Genomic DNA, 23,354 nt, shown 5'->3' with positions numbered 1-23,354 from the left:
TACCGCAAAAAAAGAAAAAAAACAAACAAAAAAAAACCTAGGAGACCATCAGCAAGCCAGTGTAAAATTCAGTTGAGTGTGCATAGCCTTCCAGAACGCGTTTAGCTATTGCTGTGGCACCTAGTATGACATAGTATTTCGTTTGTCTTAATATAGATTTTGGGGACAGGACGGCAGGCTGGCAGCACAGAGCGTATTTTGGAGGTGCCGTTAACATACCTGTTCCTCTGAAATGCAGTGCCCTGTGCCCCTTTAGCAAGGACCTAAGGTGCCAAAGAGTGCTGAGTTTGTCAGGATGCTTGCTGTCTACTTTTTAGGTCCCTGCAATGGCAAGATCACCGTGTGGGTCATCGTGCAGGAGGGGGCTGTGGAGACAGAAGACATGGGTTCTCTTTCTAGGTCCTCCACTTACTGGTTCTTCACTCTTGGGCAAGTCCCTTCAATTTGCTTGGTTTTCATTTCCTCATATGTAAAATGATCATTTTCCTATTAGTTGGAACCATATGAAATTGCTGATATTTAACTGACCTAGGAAAACAGCAGTTTCTTAGGGTTCAAACTAATAAGTCCTTCCGAGACTTGTTCTAAGGATCAAATGCAAAGCACCTTGTACATAAGCACACAAATGCAAATTGCATACTTGTCCTGCTGGAGTCAACATTTTGTGGAGACTCAGTGAGATAGTATCTGAAAAGCAATAATAGCATTCAGTAAGAATCAGTTCCCTTCATTGTGATTCCAAGCACTTTAATTCAAGCACTTTTTAAATTTCAGCGACTGTCTTAAACTTAACACTTTTATAGTGTTTTACAACTTAGAAACTGCTTTCACATAAATTAGCTTATTTGCTTTTTATAACAACTCAATGATAAGGAGATGAATTTTCTAGAGAAGTTGTGAGGTGAGCTGGGTTATCCAGGAAGGTAGAGGAATCTTGCACATTGCTGTTTACAGTATATGGTCATAGCCACATACTCATGTCCCAGAATTAGTAAAACATTCAGCCCGGGAAACAAAACATGTCAGTGAAAGGCATGTCACTTTCCAATCTGCAGTCAGAAACAATTAGATCGGTGATCTTAAAATATTTTGATCAGAAACTAACACAACATTGTAAAGCAACTATACTCCAATAAAAGTTAAAGAAAAATTTTGATCACACAACCTAAATGTAACAATGTTAGGAGTAGGAAACATTCATTCATGTGTGATTATCTATGAATGGTCTGTGCATGACAGAAGTAACACCTTGTGAACATTATAAAGTATACATAAACATCAAAATTTTTAAAGAAAAGATTTAGAAATGAATGTATTACAAAGTTCTAATATTTTCTCCCTGTATCCCAAAGGACTGCACAATTACAGCTGCTTAAATAGCAATACTGGTGGATTTCTATGAGTTCCATGACTCCCAGGCCCTGCTGAAGGCCCCAAAGACAGGGAAAGCTTTGGGATTTGTACTCAGGTCAGAATGGTTTCTGAACTTAGTGCAGCTAGAACCCGAACATGTGACTCACAAGCGAGGGAGCAGGTATGGGGGTGCTGGCAGCCTTACTTGGAATCAAAGGTCTTATCACCCAACACTCTAATTTTGGGCAAGGTGCAAGCTCCCTCAGCCTCAGTTTCCTAAACATGGGTTTATTTTGGGAAAAGAAAATAATGAAATATTGTGGGGAAAGTACTTTCCAGTCTATATTATAAAATATAAGGCATTATCAGTGTGCTTATTTTTGTTTTCTATACCAGCATTTTGGGTAATGTAGGCAACACGGTAGAGATTTGTTGAATGAATGAATGAGAAAAGAAATTAGTTAATTGGAAGAACACATTATCTTGCTATGTCACTAAAGATGTTTCCAGAAACAGAAAACATATGAAAATACATTGTCAGAGCAAGGTTTCTTGGGTTTTGTTTGTTGGGTTAATTTCAAATAATGAGAATAATGGAGATAAATGACTCCAGAATTGGTTAATTTAATAGCTCAAAGACATTGGTAAGGACCCACTGAGTTTTTTGAACAGTGACTCTCTTTGGCTGGATCTACTCAATTTCCAAGATGCTGCCACGGTTCTAAGCAGCTAGGAAGATGGCAGTGTCCATAGGCTCAGTGGCTGTTTTTATGCCACAGGCTCATTCTTTCAGGACAAGAGAAATGATACTGATAGGACTTCCTTGGCTTAATAGAGGTTCAACCTTAGGGTTGGAGAAAGGTTCAAGCTTCCCTTAAACCAAAGGACTTTTATGACCAAGAAGGAGAAGCAGCTCTGGCCATCGATTGGGTCATCAGCCAACAACATTGCTCCACTAGCCTGTCCATGGCTTGTTGCTCACCCTTGCAGGCAGCCCACTGTCTCTCCTGGGGTGTGCGACCACCCAATGTGTGAATAAGGCAGGTATCTGATTGTATTCTATCATGCTTTTTTATTTTCATTTTTGACAAAGACCTTTATTTCACAGTGACTTCTTCACAAGTTTCTTCAGATACTAATAGAAATAGGGAAGTAAACATGCACAGTTTCTGTTTCCTCCAGCTAGGGTGTCGCTCTGTTTCTCATTCATCTTACTAAAGTTCGTGGATTCTTGCTCATGACCCCCCCTTCCATGGCAAATATCAGTTAAGCACTTATATCTAGGGAAGCCCTCCTTTATTAATGTGAAGTTAATTAAGAATGTGTGCGTCTCCGACACTTATCATTATAGTGAGAAGAAATTAATTTTTTCAAGTCCAGTGAAATTTCATTAAGTGAAAAGCTTTTAACTCTTATAATAATACATGTGAAGAATTATGAGAAATAATTGGCTGTATTTCTGGAACAGATGCATTTAATAATAGGTCAGCTGAGCAAAATGACTGTAAATCAAATTTGAATGCAGGATTTCTCAGGTGATGACAAATGGGAAAATATGGCTTATTGGTAATATTTTGACTTCAGATCATTTAAAATACTCAGGACTCCTTCTTCTAGTTTCATTTCACCTCTTGCTTTTTTTTTTTTTTTCATCATTCTTTTAAACTTAATGTGTTAGAGGTCTCGCTTCCAGCTATTCTTTGTTCATCTCCAATTCAAAATCTATTTCTATTTTATCAGTAATCATCAGTGCTACTACCATGATTAATATGAGTATGTCTGTGTGTATGGATTGGTGTGTGTCATGTGAACTTTAAGACAATTTTATGCAGAATCATCTTCTGTTACTACTTTTCAAGTCATTAGCATGACCAGCCAAAGTGTTCTGAATAAATTACGTAGTTCATGGCTGAAGCAAGCATTTGTTTTTCAACAATTTGTGTTCATACACCTCAACTTATGCCAGACAGACAGACATCTAGTTACGCCATCTGACATATATGGTACTTTGAAGCTTTGTACTTAAACATTTAAAAAAGTGTGGTATTTCTGATATTCTGTGGACCTAATTTTTTCAGGCAGTATGTCTTTTTTTTTTTTTTTTTTTTGCGGTATGCGGGCCTCTCACTGCTGTGGCCTCTCCCATTACGGAGCCTGTCCGGATGCGCAGGCTCAGCGGCCATGGCTCATGGACCCAGCCGCTCCGCGGCCTGTGGGATCCTCCCGGACCGGGGCACGAACCCGTATCCCCTGCATCGGCAGGCGGACTCTCAACCACTGCGCCACCAGGGAAGCCCCAGGCAGTATGTCTTTGTAGTTTTAAGAACTTTGGTAATTATCTAGATTTGGTGCTTTGTAAACAATTAAAATAATACTTAATCACTTATAGAAAATATGCCAATTCCTTACTGCAAACCATCTGACTTCCTGTATGGTTTGTAAGGAAAATCCTTGGGTATTTCTGTGTATTTTATGTTTCCTTCACAAGGCCAGATGATTTCCTTCAGAACCAAGGAAAAGGAGCACTTAGAAAGTGTTGAAAATCAATTATCTTATAATTTGATATCTACTCTGGTGCACGGTCTGAAATATCAGCGGTGGTTTACAGAAAAGTCTTTCACATATTTTTAACACTGTATCTTTCTAAATGTTTTAACCAGTTTATTGCTCTTTTGTACTCAAAAGTTGTGTTTCAGCTTAATGATTACAGGTACAGAGAGTGACGTGCTTTTCTTCCCTAGAAAATTACTGAAAAACTAGACGTCAGAAATCAGATTTTCTAATCTTCGTCCAGTCTACCGTTTAGCATAAAAAGGATTCTCATATTGTGTTTCTGCAGATCACGTACACTGAGCAAACCCAGACAAAGCAGTTCTGCTGCTGATCTTGAATTAAGATAGTCTTTCCACAATTCAAAGAAAGAAATTAATAGACATGATTTTTTCAATTAAAGTTATTCTTTATTCAATTTATTTCCTGAAATTGTTCATCTTCCAGGAAGGCCTAGGATGAGCTAAAAATAGAACTTGGAAACAGCAGCTTCCACTCCATATGACAGGGTTTTGGTGAGAGTGTCTGCAGGGGTGGTGAGCTTTGTCACATGTGCCATGTGGCCACGTTTCTGGTGGCTCCTAATGGTTAAGACCATGGACTCTGCATCCTGACTATTTGGGCTCCATCACTCTTAGCCAAATCCTAGCTCAGATGTTCTAAAGTGTCATTCCGGGACCAGCAGCATCAGGATCACCTGGGAACTTGTTACAAATGCAAATTCTCAGGCCGCACTCCAGACCTACTAAATTAAATCCTCTATGGGTGGGGCCCAGAATCTACAGTTTCACATGCCCTCCAGGTGATTCTGATGTTGCCTAAAGCCTAAGAACCACTGTCCTAGATCCAGCAGTGGACAAATTGCTTAATATCTTCGTGCTTCACTTTTCCCAGTTGTAAGTGTGGATAATAATAATGTTTATCTCATAGGGTTATTGTGATGATTAAAGAAAATCGTGTAGCGATTTCTGCAAAAGTGCCTGGCATATAGTGAGTAATCTCTAAACACACAGATACGTGGCTTCTATGTGCTCCAACATTTGAGCACATTTGAAAACCAGTGTCTAATATGACATTTCTTTCTTCAGTCAGTCACTGCAGAACTAGGGTTGCAAATTCTTGACACTAATGCATATTTTAGAAAGTGAAAGGTTATTAAAATTTCATTTCATAATGTCTTTCATTAGCTTTATATTCCTTAAAGTGCCTATCTTATTTTACCTTCTAAATGAAATTCATTTTTCTTTCAGTACAAATTCATTTTTTTCCCTTGGCTCTCATCCTCATTTCTTACTTTTTTCATTTTCTTTTTGGTATTCACTTCTTTTCAGTATTCTAATAATGTATATCAAATACTCAAGGAAAATACACTTTTGGAAAAATTGATCAGCTAAAATTAATGAATATGAATGAGTATCCTGTGTTTAACATATAAGTAGGATACCACCTTTTCTCTGTCACGCAAATGGGAAGGTAAATATAATGTGGTCATTAATTATAATGAAATAATGCCATTTTGTATAAGCATTTAGCTTATGTCATACATGTTAAGGAGGTAAAATTATATTAGGAGTCTTGCTGGTATACACATTTTCCTAATTTATTCTTTTTACCAACTGCATGAAAATTCACTGAAAAAATTCAGTCTAGAGTTGGAATAGGGAGCTAATGTTTAAGTTGGTTTGTTATCCATGAAGCAAAATTTTATTATGTTAGATATATTGGCAGGGAGATTTGGGATCCAGTTCAGTTCAGTCATTGAGGACACACTCTGCTTCACACTGTGGAAAATATGGCATCTCCAGCGTCCTCCGTTCCTAAGGAGGCTTTCATCTGTGGACTCGGCACCATCCTGTGCTATCCTCATTCAAGTCACTCCATAATCTGGCACACCTAGCCTCTGTATGTGGCTCTCACGTTTTCTCTGCCTGACTTCTTTGCTGTGATTGCTGTTTTCCTGATTTCCTCATGTGTCTTTCTTCTTGTGCATCTTTACTTAGGCTCTCTTCTTTACCTAGAAAGCCATCTTCTAGTTTTTTGTGTCACTCCCATAGTCTCGTCTATTTTTGGATTTTAATCTGAGTTTAATAAAAATGTTTCCTGAAGCTTTGTCTTGTGAACACTAGGATTAGAAATAAAGGGCTAGAAATGGGGGTCTACGTGATTTATGGGCTGATTGCATCTAGGGAAGTGAGGATTTAGACTTGCATTGCAAAGAATGCCCAAAAAAAGAACCCAGTCTATAAAGCACTTACAAAACAAAACAAAACAAAAAACTATTCAGCTTGAATATCTGAGTTCTCCCATTGTTAAGATTCTTTCTCTAAGGGCTTCTTGAAATGATGATAGAAGTATTTGACATTGTGAGAAAAACTTATAAATTGTCCTGCACACATATTAATGAAATGTGCTACATCAAAGGACATCTAATCTTGAGCAATCAGTAACAAATATGTCCTTAGTAGAATTATAGTAATATAGACACAGGTTTCTTAACCTCAACACTATTAAAATTTGGGGTTGGATAATTCTTTGTTGGAGCATGGGGCCACCCTGCATATGGTAGGCAGCATCCCTGGCCTCTACATACTAGATGCCAGTAGCAACATGCCCCTCCTCTCCATCAAACGGTGACAATCAAAAATGTCTGCAGTGTCACATGTCTCCTGGGAGGCAAAATCATCCTGACTTGAGATTCACTTCTCCAGACTGTAAACAATTTTTGGTAAAGAAATTAAATTCTTGAACTATTATTCTACATCTTTCCTTATACAACTGTGAAAGATGGATCCATTTTAATATGTTCTTGCAAACTGACTCTACACAAACATCCATTAAACGTCAGCAACTTTGACCTTTTTTTTTTTTTTTTTTGCGGTACGCGGGCCTCTCACTGTTGTGACTTCTCCCGTTGCGGAGCACAGGCTCCGGATGCGCAGGCTCAGCGGCCATGGCTCACGGGCCCAGCCGCTCCGCGGCATGTGGGATCTTCCCGGAACAGGGCACGAACCCGTGTCCCCTGCATTGGCAGGCGGACTCTCAACCACTGCGCCACCAGGGAAGCCCTTGACCCAATTTTGTATTCTGTTCCAAATGATTACTTCTTGGGCTCTCTGTATATAAATTTATTAATTCTGTTTCCTTAAATTTTCTAGATGCTTTTATCTAGCATAAATAGTTTACCATAGGAAATTAGTTCTAGAACCTCAATTGTTTTGATATTAGTGGGTACACAAGATTCTAATGAATTAAAATGACTTACTTTTAATGGTATCACACGAATAAAAATATCTTCCTTACCAAATTTCACCTCAATGCTGTGGATTTAAAGAAAGAAGGGAACAATATTGTATCACGATACTGGGAGGAAAAATTAGAAATACAACAATAAGATACGCAAACACATACACAAATTTAACTCAAAAGGATTATAAGTTAAATAGAATAATATATAAATGCATAAAGATCATAACAAAAAATTCACAATGAACAAAGACAACAGAACACATGCAGAGAAAAAAATAGAAAAACAACAAAGAAGACATACAAGTTGAAATGAGATAATCATTTTACTGTTAAAATAGGAGAAAAAGACAAGAGTGGGAAGACCTTATGATTCTTCATTCACATGGGCATGCACATGTTTTCTGGTATTATTGAATATATGTACCCAAACCTGCTGAACACCTTTGAATAGTCTTTGCTTGCTTAGGATATAGTGACATATACTTTATAATTCCCTGAACTATACAGATTATATTTTCAGGGATAAAGTAGGTGGAAAGGTTTTAAGAAGGTGAGTTTAAATCCAAGCTGCGGAATTCCAGCTGGGGCTAGAAGTGGATTTCTTATAAATGCAGATGTAGATTGAATAACAGCTTCAAGAAACCTTCAAGGTCATATTTATGGTAAATAGTTAAAATCAAGGGTGTTACGTTAAGGATCTTCTGAAGGAAGAAGATTCAGAAGATCTTCCTTGAGTTTGGGGGAATAGCTGAGGGTGGGAGTTGAGGAGAGTATGTAGGGCTTTTATTAGAAATATGCTTCCTTATCTTAAAAACAAAAAAACCGGGCTTCCCTGGTGGCGCAGTGGTTGAGAGTCCGCCTGCCGATGCAGGGGACACGGGTTCGTGCGCCGGTCCGGGAAGATCCCACATGCCGTGGAGCGGCTGGGCCCGTGAGCCATGGCCGCTGAGCCTGCGCATCCGGAGCCTGTGCTCCGCAACGGGAGAGGCCACAACAGTGAGAGGCCCATGTACGGCAAAAAAAAAAAAAAAAGAAAAAAAGAAAAAAACTCCTAAATATCACACCTGTTTCTCAATATCACATGCTTGATATATGCCATATAACCATATGTAATATTACATTTTATTTTTTAAAATTTATTTATTTTTGGCTGCGTTGGGTCTTCGTTGCTGCACTTGGGCTTTCTCTAGTTGTGGCAAGTAGGTGTTACTCTTCGTTGCGGTGCAAGGGCTTCTTGTTGCAGTGGCTTCTCTTGTTGCGGAGCACGGGCTCTAGTCGCATGGGCTTCAGTAGTTGTGGCACATGGCTCAGTAGTTGTGGCTCATGGGCTCTAGAGCACAGGCTCAGTAGTTGTGGCACACAGGCTTAGTTGCTCTGCGGCACATGGGATCTTCCTGGACCAGGGCTCGAACCCGTGTACCCTGAATTGGCGGGCAGATTCTTTACCACTGCGCCACCAGCGAAGCCCTTTATTTTGTTTTAATGCTATTTTTTTTATTAGTTTCTGCTTTATAACAAAGTGAATCAGCTATACATGTACATATATCCCCATGTCTCCTCCCTCTTGCATCTCCCTCCTGTCCTCTCTATCCCACCCCTCTAGGTGGTCACAAAGCACCGAGCTGATCTCCCTGTGCTATGTGGCTGCTTCCCACTAGCTATCTATTTTACATTTGGTAGTGTATCTATGTCCATGCCACTCTCTCACTTCGTCCCAGTTTACCCGTCCCCCTCCCCATGTCCTCAAGTCCATTCTCTATGTCTGCGTCTTTTTAATACTATTTTTAAATTATAACTTTTCAAGATCTTTAGGAACACATTTAATCCATGTCTTTTCATAAATTGTAGTTTAAAAATATTTAAAACTCACATAGGGAAAAAGCCCAAAGTAGAATTTTTGCTCTGGTGCTTCTGCTTCCTTCTCTGTCCTGCACACATGGTGGGGGTGATGAAATACTGGAACAGTACCAAGGGAAGACATTTTCACTTTGCAACATCTTTAATAGTTATAAAATGATTAGAGCTCTTGATTATGGAATAGACTTGATTTGGAACTCAGGGTTTTTTCTAGGCATATATTTTAACTTGAAATCTACTTATTTCCAAAAAAAAAAAAAAAAAATATTCGGAAGACCGAGGAAGAAAAAAATTAGGTCACGAAACATAAAAGTCGAAAGCATTCCTTCCAACCTTGTGTTTTATATATTCTCTCAAATTTTGCTTTCTTCTTCTTTATATCTCAACATCTTTCAAATAGTGTCAACAACATACAGCTTTCCAGTCCCCCTAAAATGCAAATTTTTGATACCAGAATCTGAATGCCTTCAACCGGTTCTTCTACCCATGCAAATTAGGACTCTCCAAAACCTGCCAGGACCCAATTTCTTAATTTTAGATACAAACAGATAGGAATTGGGACATAATTCTGCATGAGGCTCATCAGGGCAGAAGAAACTCAAACTAACCAACAGGGGTGAAGACACAGAAAAATTTAAGCAGGGTTTATACTGAAAACAAGAGTATGTAACAAATACAGAAGAAACAAAAGTAGTTGAAAATAAAGGAAATGAATCAATGTATATGCTAGGAAATCTCTGATTAACCAAACTCTGGGCTTCTGATGGATGACCTTAAAATTAGATTGTCAGATTAATGAGTTAACATTGAATGTCATGCCATTTAGCCTAATACGTTTTATGGCAAGTGATACGTTTTATTTTTATCAATATATGACTAATCTCTTTCCTTTGTCTTAAATTTTTGTCTATACTTTGAAAATATCTGAAGAGATAGTGGAAAACGGACAGGGTCCTCCTTCATGGAACTTATAACATAGTTTGAGTGACAGAATGGAACAATTTCTTAAATCAGTAATTAATATTAATTATGATAAGAACTGAGAAGTGGAAGTTACTTTGGAAGCAGAGAGCATAACTTGGGTGAGGGATTTAGGCAAGCATTCCATGCGGTATAGACACTTCAGCCATCTTCAAGGAAGGGTTGGGTTATTCCAAAGGTTGTCCCAAGGTTGGGTTTCCAGAACTGACAGGACTGTTGGAGATGTGGCAGAGTATCTGGGTTTGGTGGTTTTTCCAAGGGGATGCCTAAAATTTGAGTAAGACCTTTTTTTTTTTTAATATTTATTTATTTGGTTGTGCCGGGTCTTAGTTGCGTCAGGCAGGCTCCTTAGTTGTGGCTCCAGGGCTCCTTAGTTGCAGCTTGCTGGCTCCTTAGTTGCGGCATGTGAGCTCTTAGTTGCGGCATGCATGTAGGATCTAGTTCCCTGACCAGGGATGGAAACCAGGCCCCCTGCATTGGGAGCGCAGAGTCTTATCCACTGCGTCACCAGGGAACTCCCGAGTAAGACCTTTTGACCAAGAAAGTCTTCTCTTATAACTCTTCTTGAATTGTTTGGGTTCTTCTTTAAGAATAATGAGAAGTTGGATATAGTAAGCTTTCCATTTTCTGTCCTCCATATGCACCATTTTTTCTCTTATTTTTACTTCTTGGTTCTTTTCTTCTACATTGTAGGCGAGCTTTTAAACCTCATCTTCCATATCCTTAGCATTAATCCTGCTCTTCAGTGCCTCCAGTGTGGATTTTTAATATGGTTTTTCCATTGTAATTGTCTTTATATTCCATGTTCCCTTTCATAACCTATTGTGTAGCTTTTTTGTTGTTTCCTGATCTTTCCAGTTTGCTTTTGGCTAAGTTATATGAAAATCATGCTGTTTTTGCACATGTATAGAAGCCAGGTTGTTTTTGAATTGTAGTAAGATGGAAATTTTCTTCTCTAATAGATCATTTCCACAGAGACAATCTTTCTCCACAAATCATTGATATAAAGTATTCATTTTTGAGAATCTCAAGTATTTCCTCTCAGGATTTGTTTTGTTAAGAGTTCACTGGAAAACAGAACCCAAAACAATACTTAGTGCTGATACTTTATTGGAAGGTGCCTCCCAGGACAGCCAGAGGGCAGGATCCCCAGATCCACCGAGTGTCAGTCAGAGCAGCTGCAGCTGACATGGGCGGAGGTGTCAAGGGTCTGGAGCCTAGATGAAATTCAGAGGATCTCAGTGAGTGAGTGAGTGAGTGAGTGAGTGAGTGAGTGAGTGAGTGAGTGTGTGTGTGTGTGTGTGTGTGTGTGTGTGTGTGTTTTACTCTTAATTGATTAGAACAAAATTTCTCAAATGGTAGGTCAAAAGTCAGTCTGTCTGTCCATATATGTAATGTTCAACACCCTAGACCTATAGTTAGAAGAAACTTTTTCAGAACTCCAGGCCCATTTCTATTTCTAGTGGCGTTTACTAATTCATATTTGTTCCACTTCGGCAGCATATGCCCCTGCCCTACCCCCTAATTCTCAGGTAATCAGAGCAGGAGCTCTTGAACTGTGGAGAAATTTGACCTGTTAAATATACTGCCAGGATTTTTTGCTGCCTTTGCCTACTCAGAATGCAATGAAATGGTATAGTGACCACCCCCTCACACATGCCTGGGCGCACACACACACCCCACCAGCACTTCACACACGTGCCCCCATCACACATGCCACTCATGTTTCTATACATGCTCCCTTCCAACACATAATTCACACACATACATTCCACATATTCTGACTTATTTTCTTGTTTGTTCTTTCAGAAATTAGTCAGCTAGAGGGGGGCAAGAATGGCAAGGCAAAAGGACCAGAGTCCCAGGTCTCAGAGAAAACAGGACCCTAAGGCTGTCGGCACAACTGTAGTTTTCAGACGGAAGCACGCCCTGTAAGAGCTACAAATCCACTCCCTTTCCTTTTCTAATGGACTCTGTTTCATGTCGACAGTTATCAAAGTGCTCCAGGATGTTGGTATTAGGTTGATGATCCAGCTGAGTTTTTTTTTTTTTTTGCGGTACGTGAGCCTCTCACTGTCGTGGCCTCTCCCGTTGCGGAGCACAGGCTCTGGACGCGCAGGCTCAGCGGCCATGGCTCACGGGCCCAGCCGCTCCACGGCACGTGGGATCTTCCCGGACCGGGGCACGAACCCGCGTCCCCTGCACCAGCAGGCGGACTCTCAAGCACTGCACCACCAGGGAAGCCCTCCAGCTGAGTTTTAATACTTGTGAGTTTTCATCTTTTGTCTTGTGTTGCCGTGGGACTGGTAGGCAAGTACAGATTTATTTTGTTTATTTGTTTTTTCTTTTGCCTTGTTTTTCTCCCAAAGTCCCTGTACAGGCATACCTCGTTTTGTTGCACTTCACTTTACTGAGCTTCTCAGACACTGCATTTTTCACAAATTGAAGGTTTGTGGCAACCCTGCTTCCAGAAAGTCTGTTGACATCATTTTTCCAACAGTCTTTACTCATTTTATGTCTCAGTATCCCGTTTTGGTAATTCTCACAATATTCACACCTTTTCATTATTATTATATTTGTTATGGTGATTTCTGATCAGTGATCTCTGATGTTACTTTGTAAGTGTTTGGGGCAAACTTTGCCCGTATAAGACGGAGGACTTAATTGATAAATGTTGTGTGTGTTCTGACTGCTCCACCAACTGGCCGTTCCCCATATCTCTCCCTCTTCTCAGGCCTCCCTATTCCCGGAGACACAACAATATTTAAACTAGGCTACTTAGTAACCCTACAATGGCCTCTGAGCATTCAAGCCAAAGGAAGAGTTGTGTGTCTCTTACCTTAAATCAAAAGCTAGAAATGATTAAGCTTAGTGAGGAAGGAATATTAAAAGCTGAGATAGTCTGAAAGCTAGGCTTCTTATGCCAAATGGTTAGCCTAGTTGTAAGTGCAATGGAGAAATTCTTAAAGGAAATTAAAAGTGCTAGTCCACTGAACACATGAATGATGAGAAAGTGAAGTAGGCTTATTGCTGAGACGGAGAAACCTTCAGTGGTCTGGATAGAAGATCAAATCAGCTACAACATTCCCTTAAGCCAAAACCCAATCCAGAGCAAGGCTCTAACACTCTTCAACTCTATGAAGGTTGAGAGGTGAGGAAGCTGCAGAAGAAAAGGCTGAAGCTAGCAGAAGTTTGATCATGACATTGAAGGAAAGAAGCCATTTCCAAAATGTAAAAGTTCAAGATGAAGCAGCAAGTGCTGATGTAGAAGCTGCAGCAAGTTATCCAGCAGATCCAGCTAAGGTTATTAATGAAGGTGGCTACATTAAGCAACAAGTTTTTGATGTAGATGAAACAGCCCTGTGTTAGAAGAAGATGCCATCTAGGACTTCCATAGCTAGAGAAGAGAAGTCAATGCCTGGCTTCAAAGCTTCTAAGGACAGGCCGACTCTCTTGCTAGGGGTTAATGCAGCTGGTGACTTTCAGTTGAAGCCAATGTTAATTTACCATTCTGAAAATCCTAGGGCCTTTAAGAACTATGCTAAATCTACTCTGCTTGTGCTCTATAAATGGAAAAACAAAGCCTGGATGACAGCACATCTGTTTACAACATGGCTTACTGAATATTTTAAGGCAACTGTTGAGACCTATTGCTCAGAAATTTGTTTTTTCAAAATATTACTGCTCACTGACAATGCATCTGGTCACTTAGGACCTCCGATAGAGATGTACAAGGAGATTAATCTTGTTTTCATGCCTGCTGATACCACTTCCATTCTGCAGCCCATGGATCAAGTAGTTATTTATACTTTCAAGACTTATTATTTAAGAAATATATTTCTTAAGGTTATAACTGCCATAGATAGTGATTCCACTGATGGTTCTGGGCAAAGTAAATTAAAAGCCTCCTGGAAGATTCAGTATTTTAGATGCCATTAAGAAAATTAGTGATCCATGGGAAGAGGTCAAAATGTTAACATTAACAGGAGTTTGGAAGAAGTTAATTCCAACCCTCATGGATGACTTTGAGGGGTTGAAGACTGCAATGGAGGAAATAACTACAGATGTGGTGGAAATAGCAAGAGAACTAGAACTAAAAGTGGAGCCTGAAGATGTGATTGAATTGCTGCAATGTCATAATAAAGCTTTCATGGATGTGGTTGGCTTCTTATGGCTGAATAGAGAGAGTGGTTGCTTGAGATGGAATCTTCTCCTGGTGAAGATGCTGTGAAGATTGATGAAACGACAACAAAGGATTTAGAATATTACATAAACTTAGTTGATAAAGCAGGGGCAGGGTGTGAGAGGCTGGACTCTAATTTTGAAAGGAGTTCTGCTGTGTGTAAAATACTACCAAACAACATTGCATGCTACAGAGAAACTGAAAGGAAGAAAACAAGAGTCAATAGATGTGGCAGACTTCACTGTTGTCTTATTTTAAGAAATTGCCACAGTCACGCCAACGCTCAGCAACCAACACCCTCATCAGTCAGCAGCCATCAACATCGAGGCAAAACGTCCACCAACAAAAGGATTATGACTCGCCGAAGGCTCAGATAATGGTTAACATATTTTAGCAATAAAGTCATTTAAAATTCAAGTATGTACATTGTTTTTTAGACATAATGTTATTGCACACTTAGTAGACTATTGTATAGTGTAAACTGAACTTTTATATGCTCTGGAAAACCAGAAAATTTGTGTGACTGGCTTTATTGATATATTTGCCTTCTTGCAGTGGTCTCGAACCAAACCAGCAATAGCTCCGAGGTATGCTAGCAGATGTACTGATATTTGTTTGCTCTACCTTACCAATGTTAATATCTAAAAGGAGAAAGTACATTCTTTTTTTTTAAATTTTATTTTATTTACTTTTTTATACAGCAGGTTCTTATTAGTCATCAATTTTGTACACATCAGTGTATGTACGTCAATCCCAATCTCCCAATTCATCACACCGCCATCCCCATCCCCTGCCGCTTTCCCCCGCTTGGTGTCCATACGTTTGTTCTCAACATTTGTGTCTCCATTTCTGCCCTGCAAACCGGTTCATCTGTACCATTTTTCTAGGTTCCACATATATGCATTAATATACGACATTTGCTTTTTTCTTTCTGACTTACTTGACTCTGTATGACAGTTTCTAGATCCATCCACATCTCTACAAATGACTCAATTTCGTTCCATTTTATGGCTGAGTAATATTCCATTGTATATATGTACCACATCTTCTTTAAACGTTCGTCTGTCGATGGGCATTTAGGTTGCTTCCATGACTTGGCTATTGTAAATAGTGCTGCAGTGAACATTGGGGTGCATGTGTCTTTTTGAATTATGGTTTTCTCTGGGTATATGCCCAGTAGTGGGATTGCTGGGTCATATGGTAATTCTATTTTTGGTTTTTAAGGAACCTCCATACTGTTCTCCATAGTGGCTGTATCAATTTACATTCCCACCAACAGTGCAAGAGGGTTCCCTTTTCTCCACACCCTCTCCAGCATTTGTTGTTTGTAGATTTTCTGATGATGACCATTCTAAGTGGTGTGAGGTGATACCTCATTGTAGTTTTGATTTGCATTTCTCTAATAATTAGTGATGTTGAGCAGCTTTTCATGTGCCTCTTGGCCATCTGTCTGCCTTCTTTGGAGAAATGTCTATTTAGGTCTTCTGCCCATTTTTGGATTGGGCTGTTTGTTTTTTTAATATTGAGCTGCATGAGCTCTTCATATATTTTGGAGATTAATCCTTTGTCCATTGATTCGTTTGCAAATATTTTCTGCCATTCTGAGAGTTGCCTTTTGTTTTGTTTGTAGTTTCCTTTGCAGTGCAAAAGCTTTGAAGTTTCATTAGGTCCCATTTGTTTATTTTTGTTTTTATTTCCATTACTCTAGGAGGTGGATCAAGAAAGATCTTGCTATGATTTATGTCAAAGAGTGTTCTTCCTATGTTTTCCTCTAAGAGTTTTATAGTGTCTGGCCTTATATTTAGGTCTCTAATCCATTTTGAGTTTATTTTTGTGTATGGTGTTAGGGAGTGTTCTAATTTCATTCTTTTACATGTAGCTGTTCTGTTTTCCCAGCACCACTCATTGAAGAGACTGTCTTTTCTCCATTGTATATCCTTGCCTCCTTTGTCATAGATTAATTGATCATAGGTGTGTGGGTTTATCTCTGGACTTTCTGTCCTGTTCCATTGATCTACATTTCTGTTTTTGTGCCAGAGCCATATTGTCTTGATTACTGTAGCTTTCTAGTATAGTCTGAAGTCAGGGAATCTGATTCCTCCAGCTCCGTTTTTTTCCCTCAAGACCGCTTTGACTATTCGGGGTCTTTTGTGTCACCATACAAATTTTAAGATTTTTTTGTTCTAGTTCTGTAAAAAATGCCATTGGTAATTTGATGGGGATTTCATTGAATCTGTAGCTTGCTTTGGGTAGTATAGTCATTTTCACAATATTGATTCTTCCAATCCAAGAACATGGTATATCTCCATCTGTTGGTATCATCTTTAATTTCTTTCATCAGTGTCTTACAGTTTTATGTATACAGGTCTTTTGTCTCTCTAGGTAGGTTTATTCCTAGGTATTTTATTGTTTTTGTTGCAGTGGTAAATGGGAGTGTTTCCTTAATTTCCCTTTCAAGTTTTTCATCATTAGTGTATAGGAATGCAAGAGATTTCTGTGCATTAATTTTGTATCCTGCAACTTTACCAGATTCATTGATTAGCTCTAGTAGTTTTCTGTTGGCATCTTGTAGGATTCTCTACGTATGGTATCATGTCATCTGCAAATGCTGACAGTTTTACTTCTTCTTTTCCAATTTGAATTCCTTTTATCTCTTTTTCTTCTGTGATTGCCGTGGCTAGGACTTCCCGAACTATGTTGAATAATAGTGGTGAGAGTGGACATCCTTGTCTTGTTCCTGATCTTAGAGGAAATGCTTTCAGTTTTTCACCATTGAGAATGATGCTTGCTGTGGGTTTGTCATATATGGCCTTTATTATGTTAAGGTAGGTTCCCTCTATGCCCACTTTCTGGAGAGTTTTTATCATAAATAGGTGTTGAATTTTGTCAAAAGCTTTTTCTACACTACTAAGATGATCATATGGTTTTTCTTCTTCAGTTTTTTAATATAGTGTATCACATTGATTGATTTGTTATATTGAAGAATACTTGCATCCCTGGGATAAATCCCACTTGATCATGGTGTATGATCCTTTTAACGTGTTGTTGAATTCTGTTTGCTAGTATTTTGTTGAGGATTTTTGCATCAATATTCATGAGTGATATTGGTCTGTTATTTTCTTTTTTTGTAGTATCTTTGTCTGGTTTTGGTGTCAGGGTGATGGTGGCCTCACAGAATGTGTTTAGGAGTGTTCCTTCCTCTGCAATTTTTGAGAAGAGTTTGAGAAGGGTGGGTGCTAACTGTTCTCTAAATGTTTGATAGAATTCACCTGTGAAGCCATCCGGTCCTGGACTTTTGTTTGTTGGAAGATTTTTAATCACAGTTTCAATTTCATTACTTATGATTGGCCTGTTCATATTTTCTATTTCTTCCTGGTTCAGTCTTGGAAGGTTATACCTTTCTAAGAATTTGTCCATTTCTTCCAGGTTGTCCATTTTATTGACATAGAGTTGCTTGTAGTAGTCTCTTACTATGCTTTGTACTTTAGCGGTGTCTGCTGTAACTTCTCCTTTTCATTTATAATTTTATTGATTTGAGTCCTCTCCCTCTTTTTCTTGATGAGTCTGGCTAATGGTTTATCAATTTTGTTTATCTTCTCAAAGAACCAGCCTTTAGTTTTATTGATCTTTGCTATTGTTTTCTTTGTTTCTGTTTATTGCTGCTCTGATCATTATGATTGCTTTTCTTCTACTAACTTATTGTTTTGTTTGTTCTTCTTTCTCTAGTTCCTTTAGGCGTAAGGTTAGATGGTTTATTTGAGATGTTTGTACTTTCTTGAGGTATTATTGTATTGCTGTAAACTTCCCTCTTAGAACTGTTTTGCTGCATCCCAAAGGATTTGGATCATCGTGTTTTCCTTGTCATTTGTCTCTAGATATTTTCTGATTTCCTCTTTGATTTCTTCAGTGATCTCTTGGTTATTTAGTAAAGTATTGTTTAGCCTCCATGTGTTTGTGCTTTTTACATTTTTTTCCCTGTAATTGATTTCTAATCTCATAGTGTTGTGGTCAGAAAAGATGCTTGATATGATTTCAATTTTCTTAAATTTACTGAGACTTGATTTGTGACCCAAGATGTGATCTATCCTGGAGAATGTTCCGTGTTCACTTGAGAAGAAAGTGTAATCTGTGCTTTTTGGATGGAATGTCCTATAAACATCAATTAAATTTATCTGGTCTACTGTGTCATTTAAAGCTTGTGTTTCCTTATTAATTTTCTGTTTGGACGATCTGTCCATTGCTGTAAGTGAGGTGTTAAAGTCCCCCACTATTATTGTGTTACTGTCAATTTCCTCTTTTAGAGCTATTAACTGTTGCCTTATGTATTGAGATGCTCCTATATTGGGTGCATATATATTTATAATTGTTATATCTTCTTCATGGATTGATCTCTTTATCATTATGTAGTGTCCTTCCTTGTCTCTTGTAACATTCTTTATTTTAAAGTCTATTTTATCTAATATGAGTATTGCTACTGCAGCTTTCTTTTGATTTCCATTTGCATGGAACATCTTTTTCCATCCCCTCACTTTCAGTCTGAATGTGTCCCTAGGTCTGAAGTGGGTCTCTTGTAGACAGCATATAGATGGGTCTTGTTTTTGTATCCATTTAGCAAGCTTGTGTCTTTTGATTGGAGCATTTAATCCATTCACGTTAAAGGTAATTATCTATATGTATGTTCCTATTACCATTTTCTTAATTGTTCTGGGTTTGTTTTTGTAGGTCCTTTTTTTCTCTTGTGTTTCCCACTTAGAGAAGTTCCTTCAACATTTGTTATAGAGCTGGTTTGGTGGTGCTGAATTCTCTTGGCTTTTGCTTGTCTGTAAAGCTTTTGATTTCTCCATTGAATCTGAGTGAGATCCTTGCCCAGGAGAATAATCTTGGTTGTAGGTTCTTCCCTTTCATCACTTTAAGAATTTCATGCCAATCCCTTCTGCCTTGTAGAGTTTCTGCTGAGAAATCAGCTGTTAACCTTATGGGAGTTCCCTTGTATGTTATTTGTCGTTTTTCCCTGCTGCCTTTTTCTTTGTCTTTAATTTCTGCCAGTTTGATTACTATGTGTCTCCTTGGGTTTTTCCTGCATGGGACTTTCTGCACTTCCTGGATTTGGGTCACTATTTCCTTTCCCATGTTAGGGAAGTTTTCGAGTATAATCTCTTCAAATATTTTCTCAGTTCCTTTCTCTCTCTTTTCTCCTTCTGGGACCCCTATAATGTGAATGTTGTTGCATTTAATGTTGTCCCAGAGGTCTCTAAAGCTGTCTTCATTTCTTTTCATTCTTTTTTCTTTATTCTGTTCCACAGCAGTGAATTCCACCATTCTATCTTCCAGGTCACTTATCTGTTCTTTTGCCTCAGTTATTCTGCTATTGATTCCTTCTAGTGTATTTTTCATTTCAGTTATTGTGTTGTTCGTCTCTTTTTTTCTTCTTTAATTCTTCTAGATCATTGTTAAACATTTCTTGCATCTTCTCAATCTTTGCCTTCATTCTTTTTCTGAGGTCCTGGATCATCTTCACTATCATTATTCTGAATTCTTTATCTAGAAGGTTGCCTATCTTCACTTCATTTAGTTGTTTTTCTGGGGTTTTGTCATGTTCCTTCATCTGGTACATAGCCCTCTGCCTTTTCATCTTGTCTGTCTTTCTGTGAATGTGGTTTTTGTTCCACAGGCTTCAGGATTGTAGTTCTTCTTGCTTTTGCTGTCTGCCTTCTGTTGGATGAGGCTATCTAAGAGGCTTGTACAAGTTTCCTGATGGGAGGGACTGGTGGTGCATAGAGCTGGCTATTCATCTGGTGGGCAGAGCTCAGTAAAACTTTAATCCACTTGTCTGTTGATGGGTGGGGCTGGGTCCCTCCCTGTTGGTTGTTTGGCCTGAGGTGACCCAACAGTGGAGCCTAACTGGGCTCTTTGGTGGGGCTAATGGCGGACTCTGGGAGGGCTCACGCCAAGGAGTACTTCCCAGAATTTCTTCTGCCAGTGTCCTTGTCCTCACGGTGAGACACAGCCACCCCCGCCTTTGCAGGAGACCCTCCAACCCTAGCAGGTAGGTCTGGTTCAGTCTCCTGTGGTGTCACTGCTCCTTTCCCTGGGTCCTGATGCACACACTACTTCGTGTGTGCCTTCCAAGAGTGGAGTCTCTGTTTACCCCAGTCCTGTCTAAGTTCTGCAATCAAATCCTGTTAACCTCCAAAGTTTGATTCTCTAGGAATTCCTCTTCCTGTTGCCGGACCCCCAGGTTGGGAAGCCTGACATGGGGCTCAGAACCTTCACTCCAGTGGGTTGACTTCTGTGGTATAAGTGTTCTCCAGTTGGTGAGTTATCCACCCAGCAGTTATGGGATTTGTTTTCATTGTGCTTGAGCCCTTCCTACTGTCTCATTGTGGTTTCTCCTTTGTCTTTGGATGTGAGATATCTTTTTTGGAGAGTTCAAGTGTCTTCCTGTTGATGATTGCTCAGCAGTTAGTTGTGATTCTGGTGCTCTTGCAAGAGGGAGTGAGAGCTTGTCCTTCTACTCCACCATCTTAAACCAACCTCAGAAACTACATTCTTATGGAATTATAAAATGCTACACTATGACTGTATTACTAATATGGTTTTTAAATTATTCCTTTGACTTTTTATACAAAAAAATACATTTTCTTACTGAGGAACAATGACGGACTGACTACTGACTCTATGACTAACTTTGTGACAGTCCTGATTTCACCGTGGAAAAAAGATCCCAAAGCCATTTTAAGAACTTATTCATGATTGGTTGCTCAGCAAACCAGGTGGAAACCACTTAGAGTGGCATATGTGCACAGGAAACAGAGAATCATGCAGCCCACACCCGCAAAACTGCACCCATATGATGAACCTGTTTCCTGATATTCCAAAACACATGAAGAAATGTAGTGCTAAGACACTCAATAAATAAACTCTCTCCAAATGGAAAATTTTATAGAACATTCTGATAATTTAGGCTACGTATGCCTAGGATATCCAAAGAGATGAATGAAGAGATTTACTATTAAAAGAATAACTACCAATTATGGAACAAAGGCATGCAGAATTGATATTAGAAAACATAATTATTAAGTAAATCAATTTGGGATCTTGAATATGAAACGTACAACAACAGTTAAAGAAGAAATTAGTGACCTGGAAGAAAATACTATTTATACCCACATCTGATTATTTTACTCCACACATTTAATGAATTTTTTCCTGTAGTTCCCTTTGCTTTAAGATAAAAATTTAAAGTTCTCAGCTTGCATTGTCTATACACCCCTACAAATCCCAGCTGTACTTTCTGCATCTCTATCTCAGAGCCCTCTTCTCCCTTGTTCTCTGGGCTCCAGTTTTTCAGTTGTCCTCTTTTCTGGAGTTCTTTCAGTTTGCCATATTTTAGCCTTACACTTAATATTCTTTGAAATACTAGATGTTTCATCTTCCCAGGCAAGATTTCCAAGTGAGGTCAAGGGTTCCTATCATTTATACTGTTCTGGCTTCAGTGCAGGAGTATGTATACACTTACTTACATGCCATGAGAATATGAGCACCAAAATGGCAGAGTTTAAGCTGCTCTGTTCACTGCCACAGCCTCAGCACTTGAGATAAAGCCTAGTTTCTAGGAGGCAGGTAGTATACGTTTTGTCAGATATTTGATTAGCGTGGCTGTATGATTATTGGCTGTCTTCACTTAGACTAGGAGTTCCCCGAAGGCAGTGCCATGCTGTTTTCTTTGTCAGGTTATCCTCTGTTTTGAGTACCGTGTCTAGCACATAAAAGTTCAGTAAATATTTGTCCATGAATAAAATTATATTTTTAAGATGCATAAAGCAGGATGCCTAGTAGTATGGCTGTGTTTATGCCTGCCCTTTCTAGTAGACTGAGTTTCTAGACATTCTTCTCTTTTATTCATTTTTGAACCTCCACAGAGCCCAGCAGAATCCTTTCCAGTAAGTGCTTGCTTACTAATTATTTGGTTGGATAAGCAAATGAATGAAAACATCCACAATAATATTAGCAAATAGGATGTAAGATATGAAAAGGCTTTTTTTATTGAAACCACAGGACTTAACCCTAGAATGCTGAGCTGATATCACACCAGGAAAATTAACAGAACACATCAAAAGAAAACATTGTTAAAATCTATGTAATTATCTCAAATGCCAAGAAAGTATCTGATAAAAATTCAACAGCTATTTGACATAAACATACCAAAAGAGAAAAAATAAATAAAAGGAAGGAGAGCTGCTTTTTTCACAAGGCAGAAGTGCAAGTTTCAATGAGCATTACCTTTAATGTAGAAATACAAGAGACTTCCTAAAACAAACAGGAATAAAGCAGACATGCCTCACCTCATTGTTGCTGATAACATTATTTAAGTTTTAAATAATCATGAAAAATAATGTTGAAAATATAATTACTAGATCTCAAAATCTTTAGTGTGCTCCTAGGATGATCTTAAGGATAAATTAGCAGGTAAAACATTGCTTTAAATGTGTGTACTAGAAAAAGAAAAAGAAATACAATTGTTTCTTTTGGGTCATGACTAAGAGACCTAAAACACAAGTAAAAATAATACACTAAATGCTAATGGGGGAAATAGACAAAAAAGTAGCAAGTGAAAAAAATGACAAGTTATAACTACAGTATTAAAACCTAAAATCAGTTGACTATAATTTGCAAAGAAAGAACATGGATAACCTAAAAAAAAAAGCTACTGTTTGTTATTACCACTAGAAATTGCATTAGTTAGACACCGATACATGATATGATGGACTCTAAGCTTAAATTATTTCTCATGCACATAACACCTTGAATTGTAGGTATTATTGTCTCTTTTTCACCAATCAGAATCAAGGTGGGAGCATGGCTCAGCAGCTAAACACACTAAGCCAGGTTTGGTCCCTAACTAAGGGCTTTTTAATATTACAGCAGCAAGGCCAAGAAAACACAAGTAGCAATAAAACACTAGATGAGCATATACACAAGCTGGAAGCTCACACACACACATTTTAATCCAAATAATTAAGATCAAAGCCATTATCAATATGATGGTCTTAAGAAAGGAGTGAAACATATTCCAAAATGTAACAGCAAAAATGACAATGGACAGTCGTTAGTGACACAGGAAGAATTAGGGAAAACTATCCCTTATGATGATAACCTGCCTAAATGTGATCCCTGGGGAATT

At 38.6% G+C, this 23,354-nt stretch overlaps 1 protein-coding gene across 9 annotated transcripts in view; it reads left to right on the top strand.

Moving 5' to 3' along the window:
- The window catches only part of NRG3 (neuregulin 3), a 1,065,324-nt gene that overhangs the window by 341,701 nt on the left and 700,269 nt on the right, over nt 1–23,354 (top strand). The window lies entirely within an intron of this gene.

This window comes from Stenella coeruleoalba (assembly GCF_951394435.1).
Source record: "Stenella coeruleoalba genome assembly, chromosome: 16".
Lineage (NCBI taxonomy): Eukaryota > Metazoa > Chordata > Mammalia > Artiodactyla > Delphinidae > Stenella > Stenella coeruleoalba.
Note: the sequence above shows the minus strand (reverse complement) of the source record. Positions and strands in the feature narration are given on the sequence as shown.